General features: G+C 37.9%; 1 long non-coding RNA gene and 1 pseudogene across 1 annotated transcript in view; both read right to left on the minus strand.

Annotated features, from left to right (window-relative positions):
- LOC129145152 (uncharacterized) overlaps positions 1-17,228 on the minus strand; it is a 64,202-nt gene that overhangs the window by 34,813 nt on the left and 12,161 nt on the right. The gene's annotated exons all lie outside the window — the stretch shown is intronic.
- Positions 2,101-2,253, minus strand: LOC119237299 (U1 spliceosomal RNA; annotated as a pseudogene).

Below are 17,228 nucleotides of genomic sequence, written 5' to 3' on the forward strand. Positions count from 1 at the left end.
TTTCATTTAAATCATGAATGGTTTATAATATTTAGAATAGTAGAAGCAAGGTAGTGGGTTTCCAAAAGAACAGCAGTTTGTGAAAAATTTTATGACATTTTATAATTAATGAATGGAAACACCCCAGCCCATTAGAAAAATAAGTCATCTTGTTATCTCTTTTTTGGTGAAGAGACATTCAAATAAAATAAAACAGACTTTGAATAGTTTCCCTTCTTGAATATATTTTGTACACTACATTTGGTGCTCAATCAAGGAAGGGACACAATTACTTTTTATTACGGACAGAAGGAGAAATATAAAAATTTTCAAAATTCTGTTTGGATATATAATTTGTGTCAAAAATCAAAGCCCATCACACAGATTGAAAGATTTGGGGGAACTCAAAGGAAAAGTTAAAAATGTGGAGATGCTTTAGTTTCATGTTATACATGATTGACACCAGTCATGTGGCATGTAGTGAGACATGATACTAACAGTGTTGCTCTACTCACTGCACAAGTTTATTTATCAAAACACTGTGTTAGGGGGAAGGGATGTCCTGAGCAAACTCCAGACAGGCTTTATGGACTCCACTCCCACTCCATCAAGACACTGGGAACTATAAATCCCATAAGCACCAAAGGGAGGGTCGCAAGGACCTGAGGGCAGAGGTAACCAGCCATGTTTTTTGAGTATGTAACCAGCCATGTGAGCTGGGGTCACCCTCTTGGCCCCATAGCACTTGTTTTTTCACCAGCTCGGTGGGTCATTGGGATTCTAGGTCAGCGGAACAGGCAGGACACATTTACAAATTTGTCTCCCTCTTTTTCTCCCCAAGTTATTCATTTCCCCATTTGCCCTTCCCTTGTAAATAAATCTTCTATCAACTTTTTGTGTGTAACTGCAGTTTAGCATTAATAAGTCCCCTTCAAGCACATAGGTAAGGACCCACAGTCAGGCAACCCACTTCATATCGGGGTTGCCCTGTAACAACTGGGAGATGTTTGGGGCATTAAAGGCCACAGGATGCCAAGCGGGAACTAGTGAATACCAACTCGTTTACATTCCTTTAACCCTGAATTCAAATACCCCCACCTAAAAAAAAAATTAAAATCAAGGTGATAGGTTTGTCTGGGGAAAATGCCTTTATTTTGGTAAGGAAGGGTCTTCACTCACAATCCCAGCAAGACTACAGTGTGGAGACAGGTAGACATCAGAGCACTCTTAGGAAGGGGTTGGTAGGCAGCCAAAAAACCCAGTTGTGAGGTGATAGAACAGAAGTTGTTACAGAATTGCAACTTTGTCCTTTTTTGAAAATATTAAAGAATTTAACAATTTATCTTGGAAAAAAACTAAGGAAACTATAAATTACAGTTTTTTTTTTTATTTTCAGCACTACTTCTATTTTTATTATTTTTTTATATTTTTGTTATTATATTTTTATATTTTTATTTTTTATTATTGGTGCTTTGGTTGCAGGTATGGTGTGGCAACATATCTGAAGAGGTGTGAAGTATACACTTAACTCATAATCAGGGTTGTAAACCAATGTTACCTCAACAAATACATAACTTTTTAAATTCACTGGAAAAAATGACAATTTTTCAAGTATTCATAGATTTGTTAAGAGGATGACCACCTGTTCTCCATACCTGAACACCTGACTCTGGATGAGTTCAAGCTAAAATGTAAGATCAGTTATTCATCAGGCAAAAATAATAGATATTGGATGAGCTAACCTTTTATGCATTGCATTTTAAAAATACACACAGAATTTAATATTTAGAAGGTATGTTGGGTATTATCAAAGACAAACTTGATTTTTATACATTAGGTAACTGAGACCCAGAGAACTCAAGTGACTTGCCTAATATCACACAGCCACTCATATACAGAACAAACTTCCACCTGAAATTTTGGACTCATAGTAACAGTCACTATTCTCTACATTTTTAGACCTTGAATCACCTGGTTGATTTTAACACTCACTAATGTAATTTCTTAAATTTGCTTTTGATCTATTTCTTGAAATCTTATTATTAAGCATATTTTTATTTCCACAACATGCAAGTTTTAAATTGTGGTATTTCATCAAATCAAGTTGCCATTTTTTTTTCCTGTGGACATAGTACCCCACTACCACAAATTATGCAGTTGAGTTCCCACATTTGGGGAAATCGCAGGAGTCAGCACATTCGGAGTGCAATGGATAAGCCTCACCCTGGGAAAACCACCTTCTTAATCATGGTATCTCCCCTGCCAGTTAAGTAGTTTAATTGTATGATGTACCACTAAAAAAATCAAACAAAATGCTGGAATCACACTAGGGCACAATGCTTTCTTGTTACTTAGGATTTTTATTTTATACTCAGTAAAAGAGCTCTTCCAGACTCATTCACACTTGGATTTCTAGCATGTATTCTAAGTTGTTAATAAGTTAAAAGAAAAAATATATATGTTTAATAGTAACTTAAAAATTCCTGTGCATGTAGAGTCCAGCTTTCCTGACCTACATTTCATTTCAGAGTCACAGATATCAGGTGACACATTAGCAACCTCTGTGCTACCAAGAGCATCATGATGCAGCATTCAAAATTTGTCCCCATACCCTTTTTCAAACTGCCAGTGCCCAGTCTGTACTCCTATCATTCTTCAAATAGTCCTGATGCTTTCTGACTGAACCGTCAAGAGGTTGCCATTGTCCAGTCATACCAACAAGAAAAACAATTAAGTCCACACATACACACTCAAATACACCTTCCTGACAACAGCCATATGGACAAGAGCAATAATAACACACCATTAAATATGACATTATCATGTTTCATGCATATGAACCCTATCATTTAGCTCTGTTGAAATGTGGATAAAATATGTACATTAGAACCAATGAAAATATAGTAATTTTTTTAAAGATTTATTTATTTGTTTTTTTGTTTGTTTCTTTGTTTATTTATACAAGCACTGGGTACAGTCAGAAGAGCGGGAGGGTGAGAGAATTCACCAGAGCGGGGAGCAAAGCAGGCAGAAGGACCGAAGTACACTGCTGAGGGGAGCAGCGGGCGGCAGGAGAGGTCTGCACGCCATGTGGGACCCTCCTCCAGTGGCCGGGGAGCAGCCGGGGATCGAACCAGCACTACAGAGGCTGCGGGCAGCTTCGCAACCCAGCGCTCAACCGCTGTGCCACAGGGGAGGCCCTGAAAATATAGTAATTTTTATCTTACAGCCCTTAAAATGAGTATGAAGAAATAACCTCTACTTCGTTATAAAATGTAAGCCTTTAGATACTATTATACACCGATAAATGATGACTTTTATGCAAGAAAAGTAAACTTCCTCTGGTCCTCTCTAGCTGACATTCATGGGGAGGGTGAGCAGATTGGGGCACAGGTGAGATTATAACACCTCTACCAGACTCTCTATAATTAGATCAAAGAGTCGATTTTGAATTTTCTGAAAAATTCAGATTTTCAAAAATGAAGCAATTCTCTACTTTCTTTTTTGGCTTAAAATCTTTTTTGGTGGGTCCTGTTGAGAAATTAGCATTATCTAGGAAAGTAAACTTAGATTATTTGACACACACACAAAGTTTAACCCTCAAGGAAGAGGGTCATTGTGCCAGCTTCTTAGGAAACACAGAGCATTGTCACTCATGGAGTGGATCGTGTGCAGCAGCAGCAGCAGCGGCACCTGGGAGCTCGTTAGAAATGCAGACTCCAACTCACCCCAGACCTGCAGAACCAAAATCTTCATTTTATCATGATCCCCAGAGAAACACATACACATTAAAGTTCAAGAAGCACTGGCCTAAAAAATGGACTGTTCGGCTAAAGCTGAGTACACAATTCCCAGAAATTTGGGTTGCTGTAACCATTTTATTGCCACAGCTGACATAAGTAGCTATTAGGCTCTGAGGCATTTCCAGTCTGTCTGCTAGTTCATAGCAGAGTTTCTGTCCTCAGATGTGACTAAGGAGAGAAAAGAAGGGGTGGAGGTGAAGGGCACAAATCTCTACAAAGGTAGTTGAATCTTTAGTAGGGGAAAAATAAAAAGGTAGAGAAGCTGACTGTAATGAGAAAATTCACTTAGCTCAATCACCTGTTCTAGTTTACCAAAATTATTGAGCATTTTCCATATGCTTCTCATATAATCTTTCTACCGATCAAAAAATTACTCAATTTCTCACACTTTCTCTGTTCTCCTTTTGAAGTCTAGTGTGACAATCTAAACCAAGGATTCTTTGACAGTTCAGTAATCACCTCAGGAAAGTCTATAAAGCAGAGATTAATTTTTTTAAAAATTTATTTATGTATACAAGAGCTGGGGAACAGGCCAGAGATGTAGTGGTTGAGAGGATGCACCAGAGACAGAGCAGGGAGCAGAACAGGTGGATTGATTGGTCTGCTGTACCATGTGGGTTTCTCCCTGGCCAGGGATCGAACTGGTGCTGCAGTGGCTATGGACAGCTTCATAGGTTGCGTCTTAACCCCTTGCGCCACCAGGGAGACCCAAGATTAATTTTTTTAATGGGATATAGGTATATGTTCATTTTCATAGGGAAAATATCCTTGTTTTTATTAGAACTTCAAAAGGGGCACCAACTAGTTAATCAATCATTAAGAATCACTAACACTGCATAAATTATTCTTGTCCACCATCTATTTTAAAGACACTGATATAAGTATTTTAGTTGCAAAAATTATCCCATCTCGTGTAGGAATGGCCTCATTATATGCAACTAACACCCCAAAACCAGTTTTGTATTTTTACATCCTCTCTTCCAGGGGAAAATCAACAACAATAACAACAACATGGAGATGGGGAAAGATCACATCACCTAACTACAAGACGACCTCTCTTAGCTACATGATTATGTTGACATTTCTTCACATTTCACCATTCTCCTCTCTGATTCTCTGCAGTTGTCATCTCTCATTCTTACAGAATCACTGTTGCTATTCATCCTTTCGCATTATTGTCCCTGTGATCCTCTTGAAGTATGTCATAGATGCTAAAAGCTATATTGTTCTACAGTATAGTCTGTCCTTCCCATTCTGTCTCTATTTGCTCAAGAACAGCAAGGAAAAGTCAGGACTGGCTTGGCTAACTATCATAACATGCCCCATCCTCTCAACCTTAGCCCAGGGCCCACAAAAGGGATGGTAGCCTTTCATGTCTTTGAAATCATCAAGAGAAATCAAAGAAACCCCCTCTAATCCTATCTTTATAACAAGCAGCCCATTGATCAGTGTAGGTAAAGGGGTAGCACATCAAGGGGGAACGGCATTTAGAAAGTATGATTTGATCCATACCGCTGAGTGATCATGACAAGCTCAAATCCCATCTGAGCTGCAGAATAAATCTATACCTGGCATTTCTGAAACATTATTCATGAAGCACAGGTAAGAAATCACCCCTCGTTGCCATTAATTATTGAACACATTTGAGTTAAGTAACTCCTTCACCTATCCAATGATTCATGTATAAGAGGCGCACAATAAGAGAACAATGTAGCCACAGAAATTCAGTACTGGTAGATAACAGCAACAAAGCCTGGACTCTCTAGTTTTTCTACTAAGTGACTGGTAAATTGGATCACAAACACTCTGCCTTTCCAGGAAATCAGATTTTTAATCTAAAAAATCAAATAGTTATACACCTATTAAATAGCTAAATCCAGAACACTGATAACACCAAATATTGTCAAGGATATGGAGCTACAGGAACTCTCACTTATTGCCAGTAGGAATACAAAATGGTACAGACACTTTGGAAAACATTATGGCAGTTCTTATAAAGCTTAAGCATACTCTATCAATCCAACAATCACACTTTTTAATAATTACCCAAGGGATATATGAAAGCATGCATATATACATGTACATATACACACACACGTGAACTTGTATAATTATAGCAATTTCACCCTAAATTGTCAAAACGTGGAAGCAACCAAGAGACCCTTCAGGAGATGAATGGATGAACAAACTAAGGTCCATCCAGACAACCGAATATTATTCAGTACGAAAAAGATGAACTTTCACTCATGAAAAGATGTGAAAGTGAAAGAAATCAACTGGAGGTTACATACTATGTGAGTCCAACTGTACAATATTCTGGAAAGGACAAACTGTGAAGACAATAAAAAGATGAGTGGTTACCAGAGCTTAGGATCAGTGGGGAGGACAGGAATAAATAAGTACTTTTAGGGAAGTAAAAGTACTTTGACTGATGTTATGACAATATTTACCTGTAATTATACATTTGTGTAAACACACAAAACATACACCACCAAGAATTAACCCTTACAGAGTTCGAGTGATTATCATATGTCAATGTAGGTTCATTTCCTGGTTTAAAAATAAAAAAAAAGAAAGAAAAAAACAATCTGGTGAGTGATGTCGATAATGGAGGAGGCTAAGCCTGAATCTGGGCAAGGCGTATAATGAGCAATCAAGGTAACTTCCCCCCAACTTTATTGTAAATCTAAATTGCTCTTAAAAAAACTAAACCTTTAAAAAAAAGAAAGCCTTTGAGTTAGCTGTTCTCCAAGGATACAAGTTAAAGTAGAAGTTGAAATCCTGAACTCAAACACGGAGACTTGCATTCAAATTCAAACTCTGCCACAGACCACCTCCTGACCTTGGTCAAATTATCCCAACTACTTCATGCCTTGGTTTGTTCATCTGTAAAATGAGGACAATAATTGTTCTTAGGAGGTATATAAAATATGCAAAATAATTCAATAACATGGTCAAAATTCCAAGGATATATTTCAGTTTCCGATCACTGAAAAATAGATTCACTTCCTCCGAGAACTGTCCTACCTATTTGTGTTATTGTGAATAGCAACTAAGATATAGGTCAAAGTACTTCAAATACTATATATATCCGTACCACTATGAGGGTATACTCATATTACTTCACCACTTTTACATTGTTAGATACTAAATAAAAACAATCCTTATGATAATCTTTTCATTATAATATGAAACTGAGTGATTTAAATTTAAAATTAAGAAACAGAGATGCCCTAATCCAGGCAAAATTTGTGCAAAGGAACATTAAGATAATGTCTCTAAAAGCTGATTCTAAAAATAAGTACAAATATCAAAAATGACCCTTTAAAATTAAATTATGTTGATCCAAACACTACCGAGATGGAACTTGCTTTCTATTTTCAATAGCACTAGTTATTTTTATCAGGCATAAATTTTAATCAGTAATGCTAAATCACAGATAAAATGATGTGAAACCAAATGGACTTCATATCATTTCTGGAAAACTTGGAATAATTAACATAAGAGAAGGTAGACCTGAACAAACGTCACAGCTGATCATTTTTGCCTAATAATGGAAGTTCTTTCTCCCATACCTCTTTTGCTGGTCATTCAATTTTTTTCCTCTCCAAGCATTTAGGTAAAACACACACACACACCCCCACACCTCTCCCCCCACCACCACGCCCCACCCCCGCCACCCCGGCTATTTAGAAAATAACAAATCAAACCAAACACTTGTAGGAGGTTGCTAATGTCAATAAATCTCTATGCCATCCAATTTAGAAACACGTTATGGCTACTTTAAACATTTCTTCCACGATTGAAATTTTTAAAAAGTAATTCATTAAAAATAGAATCTTATCAGACAATTAAAATGATTTTTTCGATTTTGTACAATTTCATATTCCTGAAAAGTCCTATTCACAAAGCAGGAGAGAAGGAGAACTGGTGAAAGTAAGTCATAGTTAAGTATGTTTTTAAATCACTAAGGTACCACCTCACAAAAATGATGTTGACCTGCCAGTTACACCTTCTTCTCTCAGTGGGCATGCCTCCATTTTGCAGGGAGATACACATATTGGCATGTATTGAAATAGTCTGAATCAAATTATCATCTAGTTGAGATGGGGATGTAGCAAGGGGATGTCTCCATGACTCAAAATTCCACAGAGAGGAACCGCAGTGTCAGACTTGTGATATGGTGTCAAGATGAAATATGCTTTGAATTTTATTAATAGTAGGGAGCATATTTCACTGCTCATTCAAGTGTCATGCTAGAACGAGGTGAGTGTTGCCAATATAAGTGGATGGAGATCAACACATTTTTGACACTCCTGCTACCAAGTGCCTGTAAAATGTTTATACCTATAATTGTGTGAAATTATGCTAATTGGTAGTGAAAAGACACTGTAAGTTGAAGTATTCAAAAAGTATATTTCTCAGAATCTCATGGGGCTCTTCACGTTAGGCACTTGGGGGAACTTTTTTCCCTCTACCAAGTACCATCAAAGTACAATGTCTTAAAGTGTCATCTTGGTTTTAATTTAATTTTTAAAAGTAAGTACCAGGAAAGCAAATTTCATTGATATTCTTGGTTGTGCATATATAAAGTATTAAGGGTTTTAACTTCAGTAATTTGGGTTTTATTTTTTTTTTCTTTTTCTTCCCACTTAGGAATATTTATTCAAATAAAGTTTGTTTATTATAAGAGATACTTTAAGCACAGCTCTGGGGTCTTTAACAACCTCAGTCACTGGTGGATGCTAACAATAAATCAGGTATGATTGTGAGTTAGGAGGAAAACGAAATAAAATATTGGCTCCTCGGAGAGATTTTTTTTTTCCTAACGCCTTCTCTCAGGTAAAAATAAATAGGGATTTTCTGAATGTCATTATAGACGAATACAACTTCAATGACTTCTCAATTTTATGTGAGACTATTCTACTTTCAGGAATAGTGATAACAATCTTTGAGTTCCCAAATTCTGACCATATTCTATTAAAATCATTTTTCTACTTTTCTGTTAAACTGTATTTAATCCTTTGTGTCAATGTGCTGAGGAAGATAGTAAAGATATATCTGAACTTTGCCTTAAACTTCTTTAATCTTTTTTTAAGCTCTCATTCATGTAACACAGCTTCAGCAATCTGATTTCAACACCCCATCTCCCGGGGGAGAAAAATGCTAAGATTTCCAAGTTCAGAGACCGTTGTGAAACTGGTTCTCCTCAACTGAAAGCTATTTAATTCTAACCGCACACTCTCTACAGTGCCTCCTGGAGGCCTTTCAAGTCTTTTGAATTCCAGTAGTAGTAAGAGGTCTTTTGTCCTAACTAAAGGGGTCCCTAGAGCTGAGGGAATTGGTAATGGCACACGGCACAGGTGGCCATAGAGAATTTTCATCTGGTGTGGAAAGCATCAACCCTCTTACAAGCCAGCATATGCCACCAAGAACACATTTGCCCAAAACCTTTGTTCTCTCTGCTGGCAACCAGCACAACTTAGCAACCAATTTAAAATGCTGTTGAATTTCCAAGGCCCTTAACGATGTGGGTTTCAGCTATGGGAGAAACCAACTGATAGTGCCCATTCTGCCACGTTCCCTTTGCTTTTCTACAGCACAAATGGAAGAATAAATCTCTCCAGAAATGTTTGCTTGCAGGCCTGAGAGTCTATCCCTAGCTCTTGTCTCTTCTCATTCAATTCCAAGAGCACTCTCCAGTGTGAAGTAGCTCTGAACTATTTTGCCTGTAAACAAGAATCCCCACTGTTTTCGGCCATTCTTCACTATTTCCAGGCAATGCCCCTCAACTCAGTTAAAATAAAAGTCACTTTGTCATGCCCCTTTGGTATACTTCTAATGTTTTTGCATGAGAGATTATGTATTCCAGTAGCAGTGATATTCCCATGCCTAAGGAGATCTGCTGGCAGATGGAGGGCAAGACAGAGCTCTGTAGGCCTGAACTGACAATTAAAACATCTAGCCCAGATTGGTGGTGATTACTGTCTACCAGTTATCCAAAGGTTTTATGACCCAAGCTGACAGCGACAGTCCATGCTACAGCAACAAAACCAAATCACAATTGAAGTGCATACTTGATAAAGAGCCTTTCATTTGTATGAACAGCTTTAGTAATTAGTTTCTTTGTAACAGCAAGAGCAAGAGATTGCTCTCAACTAGCATGATACAATGAAAATAGTGGAATGATTTTTAAAAATCCTTAGTGACAAAGCAAATATAGCAATTATTATCATGAGTATGCATTACATATTGAATTACAGTACTAATGGACCCTACACAAAAGCTCAATTAAAAGACCATGTAATAGTAGAGAAAACAAAGTATCAGTGCACCCAATCTTTTCCTGAAATCATTCCAGACAGTGGAGACCATTTGATTGTATTCATACAAATACCACTGCTAGAAGATAGTCCTTGATGGGTAGAAATATCATAGTCTGCCTGGATCTCTGAGCACTGCACATCTTTTCCTTTTGTAACCTCTCTTCTAGAGAGAGGATTTTTGCTGCTCACCGTACTTCAAGTCAGTGACAGTTTCAAATGATCAACTTATCTAACAGGTATTTGGCGCCTTCCCATCTTTCTTAGAAAGTAAAAACCAGGCAACAGACACCAGGTCTAAAGGCAATGTGGTATCCTGGATGAGATCCTGAAACAGAAATAGAACAGTTGGTAAAAGCTAAGGAAATCTGTATAAACTTAATAATGTATCAATAGTCAGTCATTGATTGGTGTATTAATATAAGATGTAAGCATAAATGGACATGGTGGATGAGGAGGATGAGAACTCTCTATACTAGTGTCAAAATGTTTCTGTAAATCTAAAACTATCCTAAAATATTTAAATTCTGAAACCCATGGAATTTGTTTGCAGCCCACTTCCACAGTAACACTGACCCCATCTCACCTCAGCCAGCCTGCCTGCTGCTGTCACAGTTCCATGCTCATACTGCACAAATGTAATATGCTACCAAAGTCATTAGTCCTGTTCACCATGACTCTTACTTTCCCATCCTCCTTGAAGTAAAGCATAATCCTGTTACTTGCCCCACCCAAAGAAATGTGACAGGAAGTAAAATACATCACTTTTAGGTACAAGATGTATTCCCTTTTCCCATGGTGACATGGCCCATAGAAAGTCCCTACCCTGGGCTTCCCCTGGTGGCACAAGTGGTTGAGCACAGCACTGTGAAGCTGTCCGCAGCCTCCGCAGCACCAGTTCAATCCCTACCGGCCAGTGGAGAATCCCACATGGTGCAGCAGACCTCTCCTGTCTCGCCTGCTGCTCCCTTCAGCAGTGCATTTTGTCGGTCTGCCTGTTCTGTTCCCCGCTCTGTCTCTGGTGAATCCTCTCACCCTCCCGCGCATCTGGCCTGTACCCTGGTTCTTGTATGCATGAATAAATCTTAAAAAAAAAATCCTTGTCCTGAGTCACTGAGTGGCTGCCCTGAGCAGGGCTCCCTGCCACCCTGCATGGGGAGATGTACTTAATTCTATGAGAATTTCAGATTGTTACTACAGCATAACTTGACTGTTCTAGCAGAGACATATCTGTACAATATTATCTATCAATTCTTCACACAGCAAATCTCAAATCTCACAGGAAAAAGTTAATTCCTTAGGGGATGTGTACTTATCACAGTGTGCTTATTTTATGGGAGTAAAACAAGCATTTTAGACAGAATTAGAATAAGAATAGGAATGAGTCTTTTACATGATTGGCTTACTGCCAATTTAGAACTTTTAAACCTTTTTAGTAATTCTCTTACATTGTAACTATGGAGATTTATCTTCAGTTATGAATAGAAAAACTGTTCCTGTTGTAGTTGGTACATGCATTTTGCATGTAGATTTAGAGTTAAATTCACTGTGTCTGGAGATAATTTGCGAGTTTTCTCTTTTCAAACCACTGTTAACATTGGTTCTTCTCTCCGTAATGAGAAAGGACAAGTGCTAATATTTTTAAGAGAGAATAAATGTTTCATAAAAAGAAAAAAAATAAAAATCTTGAAAATACATCCAGCAATAAAGCAGTGGGAAAGATTTGCTTTTATATCATAATTTTAAGAGAAAAAAACAATATTTTATGATTCTTATAAATAGGTTAGTTAGATATTCCTTCCACACTGATGTACATTAAAAAACATAAAAATTGTTGTAGAGAAATAGACTAATGACCCTCTTGAGAAGGTATAAAAGCACCATAATGTACTTGATAGCCCAGTACTCTGGAGTATCAAGAAAGAATAATTTCTTCCTTTCCCCTATAAGAGCTCAGTTTTTTGCAGGAAGCATTAGGATTTTAAAACTTAGGGGTCCTTAGCCAGACGCCAGTCATGGCCATGTGTTTTCACCTTCAATGACATCTTCTGGCACCAAGTTCCACAATCAGAATGTGTTTAATTTAAAATATATTTGCCAATTTAGAGGTATTAACAGACTTCTCTTTCTTCACTAAGCAAGCAAACATCACCAGGCCCGGGGAGTTTAACCATTGTGATGCAAACTGCCAGGTCTTAAAAATAGAATATAGAGTCCACCATATTCTTTTTTAAAAGACTGATTTAAAAGACTTCATTTTTTATAAAAATTGCCCATCCTAAAGACCAAATCAAAATATACTACAGCATGACAGATTTTCGACATAAGTATATTTATGTGCTTGTGTATACATATATACATGTAATTTTCTGTAAGAAAAATCAGTCCATTTGACCATAGAAGTATGACTACCAGAATGAGAGGCAGGTGAGGGGAAAGACGGGAAGGCAATGGATCCTGGTGAAGGAATATGGGTGCCTTGATGGTAGGTGCAGTGTGGTAACATATTTCTAAGGAGGTGGGATCCTGTGCCTCTGAATCACATACAGTGTTGTAAACAATGTTAATTCAATAAAATAATAAATTTAAAACTAAATCAAAAAAATAATATATGGTTTATTTAAAAAAGAGTATCACTGGGCCTCCCTTGGTGGTGCAGTGGTTAAGCACTGGGCTGTGAAGCTGCCCGCAGCCTCTGCAGCGCCGGTTCGATCCCAGGCTGCTGGCAAGGGTCCCACATGGTGCGCAGACCTCTCCTGCCACTCCCGCTGCTCCCCTCAGCAGTGTGTTTTCATCAGTCTGCCTGTTCTGTTTCCCGCTCTGGCTCTGGTGAATTCTCTCACCCTGGGTATAGAGCTTCTGACTGTACCCAGTGCTTGTATAAATAAAGAAATAAATCTTTTTTTAAAAATTTAAAAATAAAATAAAAACAAAAAAGAGTATCACTGCTTAGCTCAATAAACTTATGTGAATGAGGCCTAGAAGGTATTTTAATTTTTATAACAGAAGGTTTATCAACTAATATTTACTTAAAATAGTGGAAGATACTGAGAAACTGCTTACTTCTCACACATACCAGTTTTACATATAATCATGGTTAGTGTTAAAGATTGATGATGGAATGGAAAATTTCCCCAAAGAAGACTTTCAGTGAGGCCAGATTAGAAATTGATATCTTAAAAAGATATGACCTTTTATTACAGCTATATAGAAATATATATAGCACAAATGCATTTTTATAGAATCTCAAAGAGAAAATTGCCTTTGAGTAGTAGGATTATGGGAATGTGGTTTTAATTACTCTAAAATAATCACCAATAAAGCAGTCTAAGAATGAAGATAAGTTGATCAACAAGGGTAACAGAAGTAAAATGTTGAAAATGCAGGCAGAATATTCAAAAGTTTAAGCATTTAGAAATAAAATTTATTTTGCTTAGCACCGTAAACTTTTAAAAATAACCAAATGTTATTTTTTTCTCCACAAAAGTCCATTTAGAATTGAATGATACCACCCAGAAATCCCACTGTGTTCATCTTTTCTTTCTTTAACTGTCAGGCATACTTTAAATAGTTGGGGTCTTGGTGCTATGGTAAAGTTTATAATTTTCAACAACACACTTCTCCTTAGCATTACAAGGAAATCATTTTCCACAGTGACTCACTGGTGCTTCCCTCTCATTTCTGCAGCATTTAGGTACAGAATCCATAGTGTCCTCTCCTTTTATGCCAACAGAATGGCAAAGAACAGCAGCATGAGCTGATGGAATCACAGGCAGAGACCATGACTGACATAGTGTCCACACAGGATACACTGAGGGCATCCTGCACAAATGGACATAAGAAGACTTCCAAACTCCTGAGAGTTACCACACCCACACAAATGGGGCTCATCAGGCCTCCCTGGTGGCACAGGGGTTAAAGTCTCAGCACTATCAAGCTATTGCCAGCCATTATGGCATGAGTTTGAGCCCCAGCCTGGTAGGTAACCCACATGGCGCAGCAGACCTCTCCTGTCTCACCCACTGCTCCCCTCAGGAGTGTTATTTCAGTAGATCTGTCCATTCTGCTCCCCACTTTGTCTCTGGTGAATCCTCTCACCCCCCACACCTCTGGCCTACACCCCAGTTCTTGTATGACTAAATCAAAATAAATCTTAAAAAAAAAAAAAACCCACACATGTGGCTCATCAAGAACAAAGAGCTACTCTGAGAAGGAGTTATAAATTAGGAAGTATTGCTGACTGCAGATTTCCAGGTATCCAATCCCTGGGATTTTCAGAAAGCTAAGTCTGTATCGGTCTTTGAGATTCATGTAGAATGAGGAAGCAAATATCTCACCATTTATTTTCCCCTCTGTGACTCATGTTGCCTGAACCTAGTCACACAGTCTAATGTTTAAGGAATAAAACAATTCCCTGGAAAGTACACCAGGATTGAGTTCATAATAGGCAAAATGCAATGTTGATAAATGTTGATAAACACTGAAAGTACTCTGTCTATGGACACCAGGATGGTTAATTTTATGTGTCAATTTGGGGAATGGGGTGCCCAGATATTTGATCAAACATAACCCTGGGTGCCTGTGGGATTATTTTTGATGAGATTAACATTTGAATGAACAACCGTAAAGCATATTGTTTTCCCTAATGTGAGTGAAATTATCCAATCAGTTGAAGGCCTGACTAGAACAGAAAGAATGATCCGCCCCAATTTAACAAAATTCCTTTTGCAAACTGATGTTCTTCTAACAAGAGCCTTCACTTTTTTTGTTTTTGGACTCAACCACAAAAATCAGCCCTTCCTCCTGGATCTCCAGCTTTTGTACTAGAACTAGATCATCAACTCTCCTGGTTCTCAGGCCTTTGTCAATGTGCCAGCTTACCCTAAGGCCCTGGGACCTGCCAGCCTCCATAATGATGTCAGCAACTTCTTTATTATATATATATATATATATATATATATATATATATACACACACACACACACATATATGTAATATAGAGAGAGATATAGAGTTCAAACAGATAAAGATATAAAATAAACTTCACTATTTTAAAAAGTACCACTAAAATTTATCAAAAGTTTCACCTAAGTTGATCTAAGATTAAAAAAACTGAAGAAAAGAGTAGCAGTTAGAAAAACTACAGAAGAAATTTGTAGTTCTAGTATTCGAAAACTGAGACAATTTCCAATAGCTGAAGTATGTATCAGAAATATTATGCCTTAAATAAAAGGACCATGAATGAAAGGTGGCCTTTAGATATCTAAAGTTCACCATACAGTGGATCTGGCAGAATATCAGAGGCACAGGAATGATCTGACATATAATCTGTTAGCTTCTCTCAGAGGATCTTTGTTCAGTTGTTGGATGGATTTCACCGATGGCTGGTCCCCAAGGATATCTATAGTGCCAGGTAGACAAAGGATACATAGGCCAGCAAAAACAGGAAAGGCTAAGGGGGAAGTCATGATGTTTCAGTAATCTAGTCCAAAAGGAAGAAAATCTCTGTTCATTCTGATAAAGAAAATTTGGTTGTAGTAATTACATGATCTGATGATTATAACCTCCGTTGGGAGCATTTCTGTAAGTTTCCATAATAAATTGATTTAGATTTTTAATGCTGTTATAGCTTCCACTGAATTTGGGATTTCTCAGAATTTTTTTCTACTTTTAACCCAGCAATAGCCTATTGCAAAATTTTCATTTATGAGCCTTCTTTCCAAATGCAGCTCTAGACAACCTGTGCAATTTGAAAAGACAAATACAACTGTTGAAAACTTAACCCTGGAAGGAAAACTTAACCCTTAGAAGTTTATAAATGAGAGCAAATTAAAGGGAATTACTCTTCATTTCTTCATTTTAAAATATGAATATACTTTCTTAATGTGTAGTCCATGGGTCTATTTATGGCCATTTTTACCTTTTGGTTTTGATTTACCAACCAAGGATTCAAAAGCTATTGTTTAATAGAAAAACAGAGAATAAGGTCCAGGTCAGAAACAGGGGCAGTGGCTAGTCCCAGGTTTCTAGGCTGGATACACAGCTGGGCCTGCCTGTGTCAAAAGGGAGCCAAAGAGAACGGGGTTCAGCTCACATATAGAAGCCACCTGGGCCTCCCTGGTGGTGCAAGGGGTTAAGACTCAACCTATGAAGCAATCCGCAGCCTCTGCAGCATGAGTCGGATCCCCTGCTGGCCAGGAAGAAACCCACATGGAGCAACAGACCTCTCCTGTCTCTCCCGCTGCTCCCTCAGCAGTGTATTTCAGTCAGTCTGCCTGTTCTTTTCCCCACTCTGTCTCTGGTGAATCCTCTCACCCTTCCCCCCACCCCGCATCTCTGGCCTGTACCCCAGCTCTTATATGCATAAATAAATAAATCTTTTTTTAAAGAAATTAAAAAAATTAAAATTCAAAGAAAAAAATTCTAACTCTGGTATCTGTTAGCTACATAAATTATTGAAACCCTCCTAGCTTTAATTTCCACATCCGAAAAATAGGAGAGCATAAAATCAGACATATATAATATGTTAAACACCAAGCACAAGCACATACATGTAACAAGCTCTCCAAAAAGAGTGGAAAGAGGTCACTATTACTTATAAAGATTACACAAGCAAGGAGAATTTAAAAAGTGATGTCAGGAATAGAGCCCAAAGTGATACAGGGCTGCAAGGGCACTAAAACTGGCCCAAGTAGTTTACTGGTCACTGTCTGAGTTCTTCACCCCTGCGCACAATTGCAAGCCCACTCAGGCTCAGAGAACAACAGTGGGATTTATTTAACAAACCAGGGGAAAAACAAAGAGTTACTGAAGCCAAAAATGGCTCTTTACCTCACCCAAAGCCATATCTGGTATTTTTCAGTCCTAAACAAAAGCAGTTAAAATGGCATTTTCCCACCACTGAGGACACAGTGATCCTCTCCCTACCAATAGGCCACATGTCCAAGATGACATCTTCATGCCACTGCAGACACATGGCAGCCAGACCATAGGCCATGTTCCAACTCATGAAGACAGCAGAAAACATAAGAGATGCTCCATGAGCTGCCGAGATGCCCCAGCACAGCACCAGACAAATGAAACTCAAAACACAAATGGCCACACTCACGTATCTCAGTAAGAA

Source organism: Talpa occidentalis, unplaced genomic scaffold, assembly GCF_014898055.3.
Source record: "Talpa occidentalis isolate TD23 unplaced genomic scaffold, MPIMG_talOcc4v2.1 talOcc4.9, whole genome shotgun sequence".
Taxonomy (NCBI): Eukaryota; Metazoa; Chordata; class Mammalia; order Eulipotyphla; family Talpidae; genus Talpa; species Talpa occidentalis.